Genomic DNA, 14,607 nt, shown 5'->3' on the forward strand with positions numbered 1-14,607 from the left:
AACAACAAGCGTCCAATCCCATCTCACTTTTTGGTGTCCCCGTTTCCGTAGTGTTTTGCGCTTTTTGCGGCATTGTGTATTGTTAGCGTTACGTTTATGCAGCGCTTTTAGTAAGCGTTGTGCACGTGTGGTAGAGTTGGAGAATGTTTTCTAAATGCTACGCATGTGTTGTCTTTATGTTCATGCTTTGCACATTTGTGTGTGGTGTATTAAATCTGGAGATATATCAGGGCAGATACTCCCTGAGGCCAGAGGAAGGTTGGGTGGAAGAAGAGTGAAAAACAACATCTGGAATACGTCGAAGACGCCCTAGGTCACCGAGTGGGGCATACAAAGTTAGGGCCTAGGTGGTATAGTAAATCAGTTCGGATACAGTTGTTTACTCCCTGAGGTCATAGAGAGTGCAGAGAGTGATGTGGTACAACAGGAGGTTGTATAACAAACATCTGGACTACGTCAGAAGACCTCCAGGGATGAGCAAGGCAAACACCAACGTATATCTCACCTTATTTGGGTACGCGCAAGACATGGTGTACGAAGGTATAGCTCACCTTATTTGGGTACACATCCTCATAGAACATTGCAGTTTGACACACACACACACACACACCCATATTTCTCCTATAAAGTGTATGCACAAAGACTGTTCGGGGGACTTCCACAATTGGCTCTGGGAATCCCGCATCGCCCGTGTTGGTGTCTGATACTATGCTGTTGTAATAAACCTTATTATATACAAGCTGGTGTCTCCGGAGACTTCTTCATCATCTTCACAAACATCGCTACAAGATATACTTCATGCGTTTTTATATTTCAATCGTTTTTGAAACTGCAGCGAGTTTCACCTAGGGGAAATGTTTTGGGCCACCGTAGACATCTGATCACTGTACTGTATTAACGACATATTTAAAACACCGGCAGTCATTCATCTCTCAGATCAAAACAAATCTAGCAGACTTGAAGAACTGGCGACACAACTCAAGGTTCTGCTAACTGTATTGTTTTAAAGAATAGGATGGATATTAATACAAGACAATGGATGCCTGGAACAATAGTCTTAATGCATTCAAAATGGAGGTATAAGATATATAAAAAGCAATGACATTTGGAAAGAGGATCAGCAGCCATATTTCCGCACTACTAATGCAGCATTTCCATCCCCATAACTGTCAAATTAGAGGCCTTTTACAACTCTGTATGTCATTGTGTCCGCCGTTAAAAGCTACACAGTAACACTTTAAAGGGCAGCTGTCATTTTTATGTGCCCGTACAGAGTAGAGCATGAATACGACTTTTATGTGCAACACCGCCATCATTGGTCATTGCAAGGCGTGAGGTTGGTGCCGGAAGGGGGGGGGGCAAGCTAATGAGGATTTTGTTTGCGGATCTTTAAGCCGCGAGCTGTCCGTTTATCGGGAGAATAAAGATGTCAGTTCACGCTTGATTTGCATCCGATGATTATTGCCGTCCCTGCTTGGCTTTTGTGGCGGCCATTGCTGCCCAATGGGTGCTCTGTGCTGATGAGAGGAACAATAACAACCTTAAGAGGTGCTTAGCGGCTGTAACGATGAGGCTGAGAGAGCGGCTGGATATGAGGGAAGGGAGCTAGCTCTAACAGTGAAGGTCTCCAGTCATCAAAACTAAGTGCACCCCTGACCCCCCTGTGTTATGCAGTAGTACAGATCCAGTCACACACACACACACACACACAAACGCAAACACTTGAACTTCATTACGCAGTCCACTTATTGTTCCGTTTCTATTAAAGCATCTCCCTCCTCATTTTATCCCTGCTTATCTGTTTTATTCCCTCAGCATTAAGTGAAATGTGACAATAATTGACCCGCACTGGCAAGTCAATCCGTCTCTTTTGTCCTTTTTCTCTCCTACTTGCCTTTTCTCGGGCGCCAGCCGAATACCGCATGATTTCTATAAGAGGAAACAGGAGGTGGAAATGTTCAGAAGTGTCTAAAATGAGCTTCCAGCGAAAAAAAGGAAAGGTCTATAGCGCCCTATTTGCATGAGCAGACAGAAGGTTAATAACACAAGCCCTGCTGTGACAATGGAGTAAAAAGAACATAGAGCCGGTAGGAGGGAGGGAAAATGCTGATCCTCCACTTCTGACTCCTGAGAATCCATCTAAGACACAGGGGAGGAGCGAAGAAGTAATTAGAGCCCTGGATATGTGATGGGTTTCATGTGCAGCACAACCTCCCTTTTTTCTCTGCAGCACCTCATTTCCCAGAATGCATGTTAAAAAGGGACAGCAGAAGCAGCAGCACCAGCTGCCACAAACTCAAATTGTGTGTGTTTTTTTACATTACTGATTCCAGGCTGAAGTGCTTGTACCCCATGGGGTCCTTCTATAGCTGCCAGGGGAGTAAAGTGGGAAGAATGTGGAGTAGCTCAATTACATGTAAATTATGTTTTGATTGAAAAAATAACATTCCCATACATTTTTGATAAGGAGGAAAACACACAAATAGGATTACAAATTGGTGGGATGCAGATCTTTGGTGTGTTTACAATTACCAGTAATGATGATAGGCTGATCCAGAACACGGACTATAACACCATGTGTTGCTATTGAGAGTGTTATAACCTAAACCTAGTTAGCGATTAAGTAAAGATGTTGGAACAGTATGCTTAAAATTAGGGACTGAAGTACAGCTCAAAGTAATTGATCTTTAGTTGAAATAGTTAATGGTATTGGATTAATGGTTGAAAAATGATAAGCTAAAGACAGTTCATAAATGCTACGAAAAGTTAGCTGAAGGGAAATGATTTAATAGCTAAAAGTCATTGATTGTGTTTTGGATAGTAAGCTTCAGATAGTTGATACATGGCTGAAATAATTAGCTAAAAGTAATGGATACAAGGTTTGAATTGATTTTTAAAAGCTATTAAGGAATGCTTGGAATAGTTAGCTTAAAGGTAATGGATAAACTCTTATAGCTACAGGTAATTCATACATGTTCTGAAAGTATAGCTAAAGGAAATTGATAAATAGCTTTAAATGATTAACTTATAGTATTGATACGTAACGTAATCACCACATGAAGAAAATAGTTAAATAAAAGTAACGGATGAATAAATAATAGTTCTCTTAAAGATAAATGGCTAAAACATAGTAAGCTTAAAGTAATGGATGAATGGTCGGAATAATAAGCAAAGGGTAATGAAGACATAGTTAAAACAGTTAGCTAAGTAAGTCACATTTGGAGCGTCTGAAGGACGGGTTGGGAACCATTGTTTAACATGACTCAGGGGAATGTGATGAATGCCGTTTGTGGTGGCGAGAAAAACAGTTTCAGTGCGACAGGGAGACAGTTCTGAGTGGGAGGTGGCATCAAATCAAATGTCTTCCCTTTCTCTCTCGCTATTTGTTTCCAGTGAAGGTGCCGAATTACATCCTGACAATAACGCGTCTCTGAGTGAACCCGGCATTCAAGTACAGGTAGAAAGAGAGGAGAAAGAAACCGAAACAAGTTATCAATGTGACATCAGACGCTCAAGTTGAGAGACCTTTTTAACGATGCTCTCTGTTTCGTGCGCCATGGCTAAAGAGTTCAGAAGTCACCAGAGGGAATTGATCCTTCCCCGCTCTGGTATAATGATGCTCTCTATTTCAGGGCCATCAGGTGGGGGGTTTTTTTGCCGTCTTGTTGCTATTCCTAGGCTCTCCCTCTGCTTCTCCGTGTCCTCGGATCATACCAGCCCAGATATTAGTGCACTGGGAATACAGAATGAATACATTTTTTTTAACTTTAATTCCAAAAGTTACAAAGTTTCGGTTTTCTTTTGGTCTCGCAATAATGGGACGCATCTCTTCCCGCAATGCGATGACAGTCTTTCCCTCTGCAAACAAACACGAGGGGAGGGGAGGCTTTTATGTAAGCACATACACAAGCTCAGACAATTAAACACACACACACACGCGCGCAGGTGTACGGGCAACACACAGAAAAGACACACAAACAACCTATAAATAGAGGAGATCCATGGCAACCTGAGATTTGTTGTTTGCCGTCACATGCTGCTGAGAGCAAGGAGGAGAGCGGGGGCTTAAATAACACCGGGAGATTGGTTTGTGTGAGAGCCAAAGTCAAAACAAATTACGTCTTTTCTATCACTTTGGGCCCACCGGTAAAGCATCTGAAATAGCTTTGTGCCCGGGGACATTTTACCGCTGAAAGAATACGGCTTCAATATCCTCGGAGGACCTTAAAAAACAAAACGGGGATGAGGGGAAGAGGAGAGGACGGGGAATGAAAGGGTTTAGTTTTACTGCGGATCACAGGTGGCGCCTTGACCACCTAACTAACTCTTTTCACTTTATTCCATCCCATCCTTCGCCTGTCTCTTCCTATCTGCCCACAATGCACTGCTGTCACGCTGAAGCTCTGCCCTAGTGAAGAATACTGAGAAATACTATTACACCGATGCACGCTTTGCTTTCCTTCTCTTTCTATATTCTCTGAAGTGGTCCGCGGCGTTTAAACATAATGAATATGGAATTCATACTCTTGAGAGGCAGCCCTGACGGTTTTATCCAATTTCTACCTACTCCTGCTTGTTGATTTGAACTTGTTTTTCAGGAAAGAACATTTCTGCCTTTCTCCATTTAAACTGACCTTCAGCGGACCTTTTACTTTACTCTCACTTTCCAATGCAAATATCAACCTGAAAAAGCACAGGCGTTGCACTTTCCCCTGCGTTCTGTTCAAACAGCAGATATACATCAGCCTTTAATTGATTTTTGTTTTGCGAGATAAAGTCATTTGGTGCAATTGTTTTAGTTTGGAGGCGTATTTGCACTCGCTTCCATATGCTGTTCATTAATTTGCAGCTCGTGGGTGATTTATCAAGCTATTACACTTGGGCATGCGTCCTCGACACACACACACACACCTGCAGTGGGTTTCCCCTTGGTATCTTGAGGAGGCATACATGTGGCACTTATGGTGGCTGGTGCTGTAATGGCTGTGCTAAAAGGTTGGTAGTGAGCCAGACCCTGTCCCAGTGTAGATAGATGGCACACACACACACACACACACACACACACACACACACACACACACACACACACACACACACACACACACACACACACACACACACACACACACACACACACACACACACACACACACACACACACACACACACACACACACACACACACACACACACACACACACACACACACACACACACACACACACACACACACACACACACACACACACACACACACACACACACACACACACACACACACAGCCTAATTGTGAGCCCCAGCGAGGCTAAGTGGGGCAACCAGGCCTGGACTAAATCAAAATGCTAATAGCACAAGATTAAAATCACTAGCAATTACTTGATTCTAAAGCACACAAAGAAAATGTGTGTGTTGCATTTACTAATAAGCCATGAATAGGAATTAATGAATGCATGAATAAGCATTTCGGGATTCAATGTGGCAAGTTAAAATCCTCTGGTCTATTTTGTGGAATGCAAAACAAAAATCAATAAACAGGATTTGTAAATATTAACATCTACGTGGAGGATTGTTGTCTCTTGTGCATCGCTATAACTTCTTTGTTTTAACTCTGGGACAACTTATACATTGGATGATGCAGCTCAATAACATGAGGTCTTAGTGTCCTGATATTTCCTCAGCTGTGACACGTGTGGGCCTACATTAAGCTAGTTATTGAGCTAAATCCCAGGCTGTTGTTTGTGAGGAGAAAAGGAAAGGAGAACACGTTTCTGCTGTTGGGATAGCTTGAGAAAGCCAGCTAAATAGATGGTTTTGAAGGGAATTCGAAAATTGCAGACTGAACAACAGACTGGCCGTTTTTTCCCCGTGATACGCTTGTTGGACTGCGAAGCAAGGCTGACTTCCAACTGTTTGCAACAATTGTAATAAATAAGGAAGCTGAGCGGCGAATATCGAATGACGGAAACAGTCTGTGCATTATTGATTTTGGTCTTAAAGGCTTAAGTCTGGCTTTCTGAGTTGGCTGAACTTTCCACAGCTGCTCCGCTCCTTCACTATGCAGCATATAACCACATCAGAAGGGAAGCCACTTCCTGTCAAAAACAACACTATGCTGAAACGTGTTCAACAAGAGACATCATCCACTGACCCAAAATCCACTACGGTTTAAAGTCCTCTACCTTTTTGTTTATTTCCGTCCTATATCTGTACGGAATTCAATTTTAGTTAATGGTGTCCCAAATAGTTCAACACACTGACACTTGAATCAGCCCCTTTTTTCATGACAAATTAAAAAAAGAATTGCCTGATATAACAAGTGGGGATTGTTTGGAAGGATTGATCATTTTCGCATCATTATTCTCAATATGATTGGAAAATATTGTGATTTCTAAAGAGGATCTATACCAAACACATGTGTTTTTTAAGGGATATCTCTGCAGTTACATAATACTTCCTTCAAAATGGTATTTTAATACATATCTAGCGTCTACCAAATATTGTGCTTCTTGCGATTTGAATATTGCACTTGTCCATATTGTGATTTCACAAAAATGTAGATGAATTCTGCAGCCCTTATGTCTCCTCTAGCTGTGGATAACATTTACATCATCAGTATTGTACTATGGAATTGGATTTCAATGCTTGATATGTAGCATTGTTTCTGACGTTGTGAAGTCTAAAAGTCCCATTTAAAGAAAATAAATACATCAGAATCAGAAGTACTTTACTTATCCCAAACTGGGAAATGTTTGCGTTGCAGCAGCGATGTAGTCGTTTCAAAAAATCACAATATATTTTTCTTGCAAAAGAAGTCTGCTTCAACCCATGTTTTATTTGATTGAGCTGTTCAAAAACAACATTCTCTCTGCCATTAAAATACTGTTTGGTCTCCAAATTGCTGCACAAAAAATGGATGCACAGGTATTACTCAGGATAAATCACATGTATATACGTTTCGTCATATATATATAAAGGATAGCAGACACTTCAATCTGTGTCTGCTATATGATTATGCGCAATCAAGAGCGACACGTGGTGCTATGGGTTACAGGACCTCAGGTTGGTGGGCATGCTAAAATCAAGTGGAAATTGCAGGCTGTGATAATGACCTAATAATTTACTCAGTAAGCGTCCCTTCACCGCTGGACATTATTCCGCCTTCAAAGCCAAGAACACCAACTCATACAAGGAATAAACACCATCAATCCACAAGCAAAGACACCTCGTAGCCAAGAGTCCTTTTACTCCTTTTTGTGCAAAGTACTTGCTTTAGTTTAATCAACATTCATTAGTTTTATGCAGCCTAATGAGCTATAGCATGCAAAACAGCTACTTTTTCCTCCCCTTAAGGAATCAATGTTTCCACTTAAGACTTTTCTTTAGCCAACTTTCACAATGCCTCCATTTCCTTTTTTGGGATAAACACTTTTGAAGCTTATTTTATACCAGATATATAGCTGGATAAATACTGCCTGTTTCCGATGGGCTCACTAATGCGTTACCCAGAGCAGGGTTTATCCTCAAGACAAGAACACACACACACACACACACACACACACACTCAGGACCAGTATGCAGATGAAATCATAGCCGACAGTAATAGGTAAACACAACAAAGTAAATAAACTCCATTAAAAACTGACATGTTTAATTTAGCTGAGCTTTTTTGTGCCTTATCGGCTCCGCTGTGTTTTTGTTAAACAGAGAGAGGGGGAGTCTGTGAATGAGAGAGCACGGAAAGGTAATTATACTCCTAACACTCGTAATCTGGGGGTCAGCGCGAGAACCTCCTCTTTGTTCTACAATCAATAGCTTGGGAGGAGGTGGTGAGGGAGAGACAGGGAGGAAGGGAAGACACAGAACGAGAAAGTTGCTGGGTCCTTATACGCGCATTAATCATTTAGCAGCACGAGTGTGGGCAGGTGTGAGAGCCACAAAACGCAGCGGTACACAAACACTTAAGTAGTCAGGTGCAATGGGGAAATATCTGGTGGCATGAACAGGAAACGCTGGGACTATACTCTGCACAGCGAGAGGTTTGGAGGTGGAGGAAAGCTGAAGAGAGCACGACAGAGAGATTATCACTTTTACTTAATCCTGCGATCTGCAGGGAAAGAAGCAAGCAGCAAGATAACTTAGCCAGTTTATTTGACAGGCGGTGGAGCCAGTAGTAAAAAAGGATGAAGAGCTGGAAAGAGAGTGCATCACTGCTGGTCTTCTGACCTGTTAGACAGACCATCTTTTATTTTCTTTACAGCCTCTGAAGCTAACGCGCTCCCCTGCATCTGCACCTGGAGCAGTAACCACGTTAGAAAGGTGTAATTTATCTGTCTCCCAACATAAGGGCTTTGCTGTATTATCCTCCTTAAAAACATTGGTGTATCAGTTTAGGGCTGCAGCTGCCTCAAGAATCGATCCATGTCGAAATCCTCTTCAAACACCATGGAATTGAACATCTCTGTATGGATCCCCTTCATTGTAGCTGTCCAACAGTTGCCTATGCACAATGACGTGAGGCCCTAACCCCTATAGAGGACAATAATAAGTATGTTTTATGGTTAAAAGCTTATAGAAAATCAAATATTGTCAAACGATCCACAGTCCAGGCTTAAAATAAAAGCAGATTAAGGTTTTTTATTACTAATTATTAATTATTCATATCGTTCTGCAAAACAGTCCAAATAACAGATGGAACTTGTTGTTTCAATAATGCTATTTTTTTTTATTATTTAACGTTATGTATTTAGTATTATACATCATGTGGGGTTTTCTTGCTCCGGAGCCTGTCCACGGGCAGCCCCCTTTCCTCTGACATCCCTCCATTATTGCATTTGTATATGTCCAGAAACACATGAGTGTGTATTTCAGATCTGTGTACGCAATGTGTATTGAATATAAATCTAATAAAATCTAATTTCCCGTTGTGGGACTAATAAAGGAATGCTGTCGTTCTTTGTATACAAGCTGATAACAAAAGCTCCTACAGTACACACACCCAGATTAAAAGCAGCATCGCACTGTGTTTGTTTGTGCACGTCCACACATGTATGAATGGATAAAGGACGCCACTTCAGCAGTGCCTCCACATGGAACCAAGAAAGAAATTCATTGTTTCCTCCTCAGCCGAAATGGGAATCTGTCTTGGTCGGCACGCGCTTCCTCAGCCTCGGCAACAGACGGAGATAAGAAGGGGGATGCTATTGCAGTAATGTCAGTCTTCAGCCAAATGGATAAACCTGGATGGCAGGCTTTTCGCCCGCGATAAGGATGTTACTGCCACAGATCTGCGGGAGACAAGATTTAGCTATCTAAAAGCCGGGGAGAATGGGGCCCCTTCTCGTGTGCCAACGGCTTCACAACATGGAGCTCGGGGAATTGATGCTACAGTTACCAAAGATCTGAACGGTATCATATTAGCTCAAGGTATCTTTATTCCGGCTGTCGTTGGGAATGATTGTAGCTTGGTATGAAACGCCGCCTCTTTATGTAGTTGGTGGCAGCTAATGTCACTGTGGAGACTCTTCAAATGACTAAAGTGCAGTTTTATTTCAGGCGCCGTGCTGCCATTTACGGACGTGATTAGGCCTTGATGAAGCGGGGTGGGAAAATTTGGCCTGTTATGCAAACAGGAGTTGCCGGGGAGTCTCGGGGTGTGGCGCTTCTGACGAGCCCGCCGCAAATCCTTGTTTTGTTTAATCTCGTCAACGCTTTGAGGCATGAGGAGCCAGCAGGGGTAGTGCGATTATTTAGCTAAATTCTGCAAGGGGGAAATTACAGCTCTGTGGCAGCAGGTGCAACTACAATAACCCCCCCATCCCATCCCATCCCTCGTCCTTGAGCATAAACAGGCAGACACAAGTGGACACATATGCCACAACACACACCTCTGCATTAAGTACATATGCGCGCACATCAAAACAAGCTCCTACAGTCGCACCTGCTCTTCTTCCCATCTTTCACTCACATGCACAAATCCCCCCCCGTAAAAACACAAGCAGCACAATCGCCCAGCGACACAAATCCGTGCATGATCTCGCCACAATGCAGCAAGCGGGGCAGGCAGGAGCTGCTCCAGAAGAGGTAATTCTGTTTCTGTTTGTTCGACAGAGAAAAGGGAGGGGATGATAGGAGTAGAGAGGGAGGAAAGTGTAAATCTAACATGGGGGCCCCGTGGCAGAGCCCTGAGGATCAAATCCAATTCTGGCAAGATACACAGTAAGCCCCGTCAATCACCACGGTGTCCTTGGAATGCGGCAGAACGGTGATGAGCGCGGCGGGGGGAGTCTCTTTTCACTGAGAGCTGGGATGAAGCCACTTAAGACACATATCTGCTCCGACACATTCAAAAAGTCACATCGCCCCTGAAGGGTCGCCATATTTAAACCCACTCATACACAACGACATGATCCACTAGCCCACAGTTTAACTCAAGTATTCTTACGCTCAATAGATTTGTTTTACTACCTTTTTCAGTTTGACTGTCAGTTTAAAGCTTTATTATTCATTTTGATAAAAAGTTATGCAGTGATTTAGCATTGCACTCATAGAGCCTTGTCTGACTCACGCTTGATGGTTTAAAAAGGATAAAAAATGTAAGCAAAAGACACAGAACAATCCTCGTTTTTCCCCCCAACACATGCTTCACATAAGACCTGTGAACTTACTATGATGGGGTGGCATTCCCTTACATACGTAGCAAAACACGCATTCAAAAAGCACACACATTCATATCATATCGCACGTTTACCAAACCTGTATCCAAAACCCACATCCTTAATCTAACTTAACTCACAGCAAAGAGGAGAGTCCCACGCTGTTTGGCTCTCAGCGTGAGTTCATTCCCACTACAGTGGAAGCGACAGTTAGCCTATTTACTTTTATTCTGGACTTTTGCTAATTATCTTAACCACACATGTAATTATCTTTCACATCAAAGGGGCCGCGCTCTGAGCCCTGCTGGTCCCCCCTCAACCAACGAACCATCCACTCTCCAACACACACACACACACACACACACACACACCATCATCATCCCCACCAACACATATCCGGAGCCAGCTGAATCATGACATTAGCAGATAATTAGACGGTCGCCTGGCTGCGTTTGATGGGGGCTGATGGGAGCTCATGTGATGATCAGCCGTCTATTTGCAGAGTTACTGAATCCGAATCCGGAGAGATATTACACACAGATTTAACACTGGCTATTTAATCACAGGTGTTAAGCTGCAGACTGAGCGAAAGCCTATATAGTTTGTAACGGACTAGCAGTAAATAAATGACAGCCCGAGGGACCATTGATGGTTTCCAGCTCTTTCATCTCGTCCATTAGCGGTGCTCTTTCTGATCACACCCTGCTCTAGATCAATGGATGATGCAGCCGGTGGTTTGATTTCTCCCCCGAAAGCCATGACTTAAAGACCTGACCCTGACTATACACAACATATTCACCCGCACAGGCTTTAACTCACTTCATCTACTCCATTCCCCCAATGCCTCTGGGCTCCTGTTTCTGCAAACAAGACAATAATCAGGTCATCTGGCATCGGGCGAGAATCCTTCATTAACAATCTAACGATAATCTGTGCAGAAACATGTGACTGTGGGAGAGAATTTACATGAACTGCAATTTAAATTCCTTTGAAGTTGTTTGTTTTGCTCACCTTGGAAACACACTATTTCTACTTCTCCTCTGTGGTGAGAAGCAAACGCACCCCATAAATATTTATCTACCTAGGGCCTGTGCTATTCTGGCCCAGTGTTTTGAACATAGCCACTGGAGATTGGCCCGGGGACCCGGAGAGACACAGAGAGAGAGAGGGGGGGGGGGGGGACGGGGGAATGAGGGAGGTGGAGGATTTGTGTACGTGCTCAAAAATGATATGGTTGGCATGATGTTTAATGCAACAGGACTGGGGCAGAGTTCAGAGTGCGTTTCCTCTACGAAGTCACCTCACAGACCTCCCAACTTTCAGTCCCAAATAAAATGAGCCTCTGCAGGTTTTTAAACAAGTCTCTGTGCTGATAGCTAAGATAATGCAAACCTTCAAACCTTATTTTAGCTCTTGTCAAGATTCCAATTTGTCACGATGAATTTGTAGGCAATGCATTTACACAAATGCACAAGATGCAATTATAGAAGATTACCAGCCATGAAAAAAAAAACAGTGACTCATGGATTTAAATATATTAGATTCAAACACTGTAAAGCTTCAATAAAAGGAGCAGAACAAGCTGAAATATAAAGTGGCCCAATTGTGCTTTTTTAGGTTTACCCTTTCCTGTAGTGTTAGGTTGTTGTGTAAATGGTCTGCAAAGGCTAAAATCCCAAAGTTCCCTCCAGAACACTAGCACTTCCGTTGGCTGGCACTCCAACACACTGCACGTGATGGGCTAAGGGGCGGGACATCTCGTAGCGGTTGAGCAATTACAACAGGGCCAGCCAGCTAACCAATCAGAGCAGACTGGGCTCTGGTTTCAGACAGAGGGTGAAAAGAGGTGCTGCAGCACAGGCAGTATGAGAAGAATAAAGAAATATTTGAACATCAAAGCATGGAGACATGAGTATAATAAGGCCCTTTTAAACGTCAGAGAGATAAAGATTAATTTGTTTCCTTATCTAAAAGCTACTTAAGGAGACATATAAGGTATATAAATGTCAACAAATGCCCATTTCAACTTGCCAAGTTCCATTGTGACACCTAAAAGTCCTAGTTTTATGCGACCAAAAGTCCACAACACAAAGGATAAATGATATATGACAAAGTAAAGTTGCATATTTTGCATTTGAAAAGCTCAAATTAGAGAATGAGCTGCATTATTCCATCTCTGCAGCAGATGGGTGTGTTGTCAGAAAACAGACAATGGCTCAGGTGCAAAATAAAAAGACCTTCGTGACCTTTATTTCGCTTGAATAAATCTGGTGAGAAAAGTCAAAAAATGCCAAGAAAAACCGAGAAAAAGAAGCACCAAAATCTATCAAGGCTTTCAAAGTGAGTTGCCAGGTCTGACACTTGTGTGCAACCCAGGCAATTCTAACTGTCTCCTCCTGCCAAAGAACTGCTGGTGGCGCAAGGTTTATAATATTCAGATGGATGAATATGGAACACATTTACACCCTGCCTGCCTTGGAGTGTACCTAACTGTGTGTGGTATTTCCTCCTCGAAACCCTGGTGACCCCTCAGTGCAAAGGTGGGTTGCATTAAACATCCACAGGCCTTGTCACACGTGTACACACACACACACACACACACACACACACACACTCTCACCTGTTAACTGGTTCGCTCTGCGGGCTTCCACAACTCCTTCGGATCCCTCCACCTGGATGTTATTGCGGCCTGCAGCATGCTGTTCTAATGAGGGCTCCTAAACTCAGTCAAAGTCATCTGATGACACTGATGTGGGGAGATTGATATTCACGCTTGACTCGTCGTCCTCTCCACTTGACTGCCATGTTTACCTCCCCACACAATTAGTATCTGGTGAAGACAGACAGTTAGAGAGGAAAGAGGAAAGGTGTGTGTGTGTGTGTGTGTGTGTGTGTGTGTGTGTGTGTGTGTGTGTGTGTGTGTGTGTGTGTGTGTGTGTGTGTGTGTGTGTGTGTGTGTGTGTGTCTACATTAGCTCCAATTGTTTATAAAGATGGGAGATGTCTTTCAATGTGGCTTGAAGGTGGCTTTCTATATCACAGGGCCATTACTACCTCATTTAATCCCCATAACTCTACTTTACCTCTGTGAATGTCAGTAGCTTGTATTAACAAAAGATGAATTGGCTTAAGCAAAAGTCATATTTCAACAGTTTCCGTCCAAATTTGCATCGAAGACGTGATTCGCTTTGTTATTTTTTTACTACGCATTTAGGAAAGTAACTCCACAAGTGTGATGGGTTCAACTCCCACACAGACACGGCGCTGTTTACAATTCTAGCCTTCCATCCGAATATTAGCATATAAACAAATAAAACACTTAAGAGGAGAATTGTATGCCCACTCTCTGTGAAATAAAGAAAATGGAGGAGGGGGTGCCCGGTGATTGGCATTAGGCTAAGGCAGACTTTTAGCCGAGCTTGAGGCGAAAGAGAGACGCCAGAGAAGCAGCCATGTCTTCAAACTGATTTAGCATTAATTGACATTCTCTCTAATCGGTGCATTCACCATTTGAACACAGTAATGGAAATGGTTTATACGCTGAATACTGATGCCTACCTGAGTGGAGATGGGGGGGGGACAGAGCCGAGCAGGTGGACGCTCCTCAGGTAGGCGGGTGTGTGGACGCTGTCTCCCGGCTGAAGTGAGGTTTTAGTACGGAGCCACAGCGCCTCTCTGTGGACTTTCAAAAATGGCCGCCTATCTCTGCTGCACTGATACCACACTTGTGTTGGATTGGGTGTAATACCTGTATTTTCCACTTTATATTTCTACTCAGTGGGTAAAGTAACTAAGTACATTTACTCAAGTACTCTACTTCAGTACTATTTTGAGATACTTGTACTTTAGTTGAGTATTTCATTGTTTTGCTACTTGTAAAACAATACAATTAAGAGGTAAATGGTGTACTTTCCCTCCAATACTTGTATTCAATACCCTTAGTTACTTCGCAGAT

At 42.9% G+C, this 14,607-nt stretch overlaps 1 long non-coding RNA gene across 1 annotated transcript in view; it reads right to left on the bottom strand.

The window, feature by feature from the left end:
* Positions 1-13,480, bottom strand: part of LOC134878951 (uncharacterized) — a 144,636-nt gene extending 131,156 nt beyond the window's left edge. Inside the window, exon 1 of the long non-coding RNA XR_010167754.1 lies at positions 13,274-13,480. This is a non-coding gene — a long non-coding RNA (uncharacterized LOC134878951). The remainder of the gene's footprint in view (positions 1-13,273) is intronic.
* Positions 13,481-14,607: the final 1,127 nt, after the last annotated feature.

The sequence above is a fragment of the Eleginops maclovinus genome, chromosome 17 (genome assembly GCF_036324505.1).
Source record: "Eleginops maclovinus isolate JMC-PN-2008 ecotype Puerto Natales chromosome 17, JC_Emac_rtc_rv5, whole genome shotgun sequence".
Taxonomy (NCBI): Eukaryota; Metazoa; Chordata; class Actinopteri; order Perciformes; family Eleginopidae; genus Eleginops; species Eleginops maclovinus.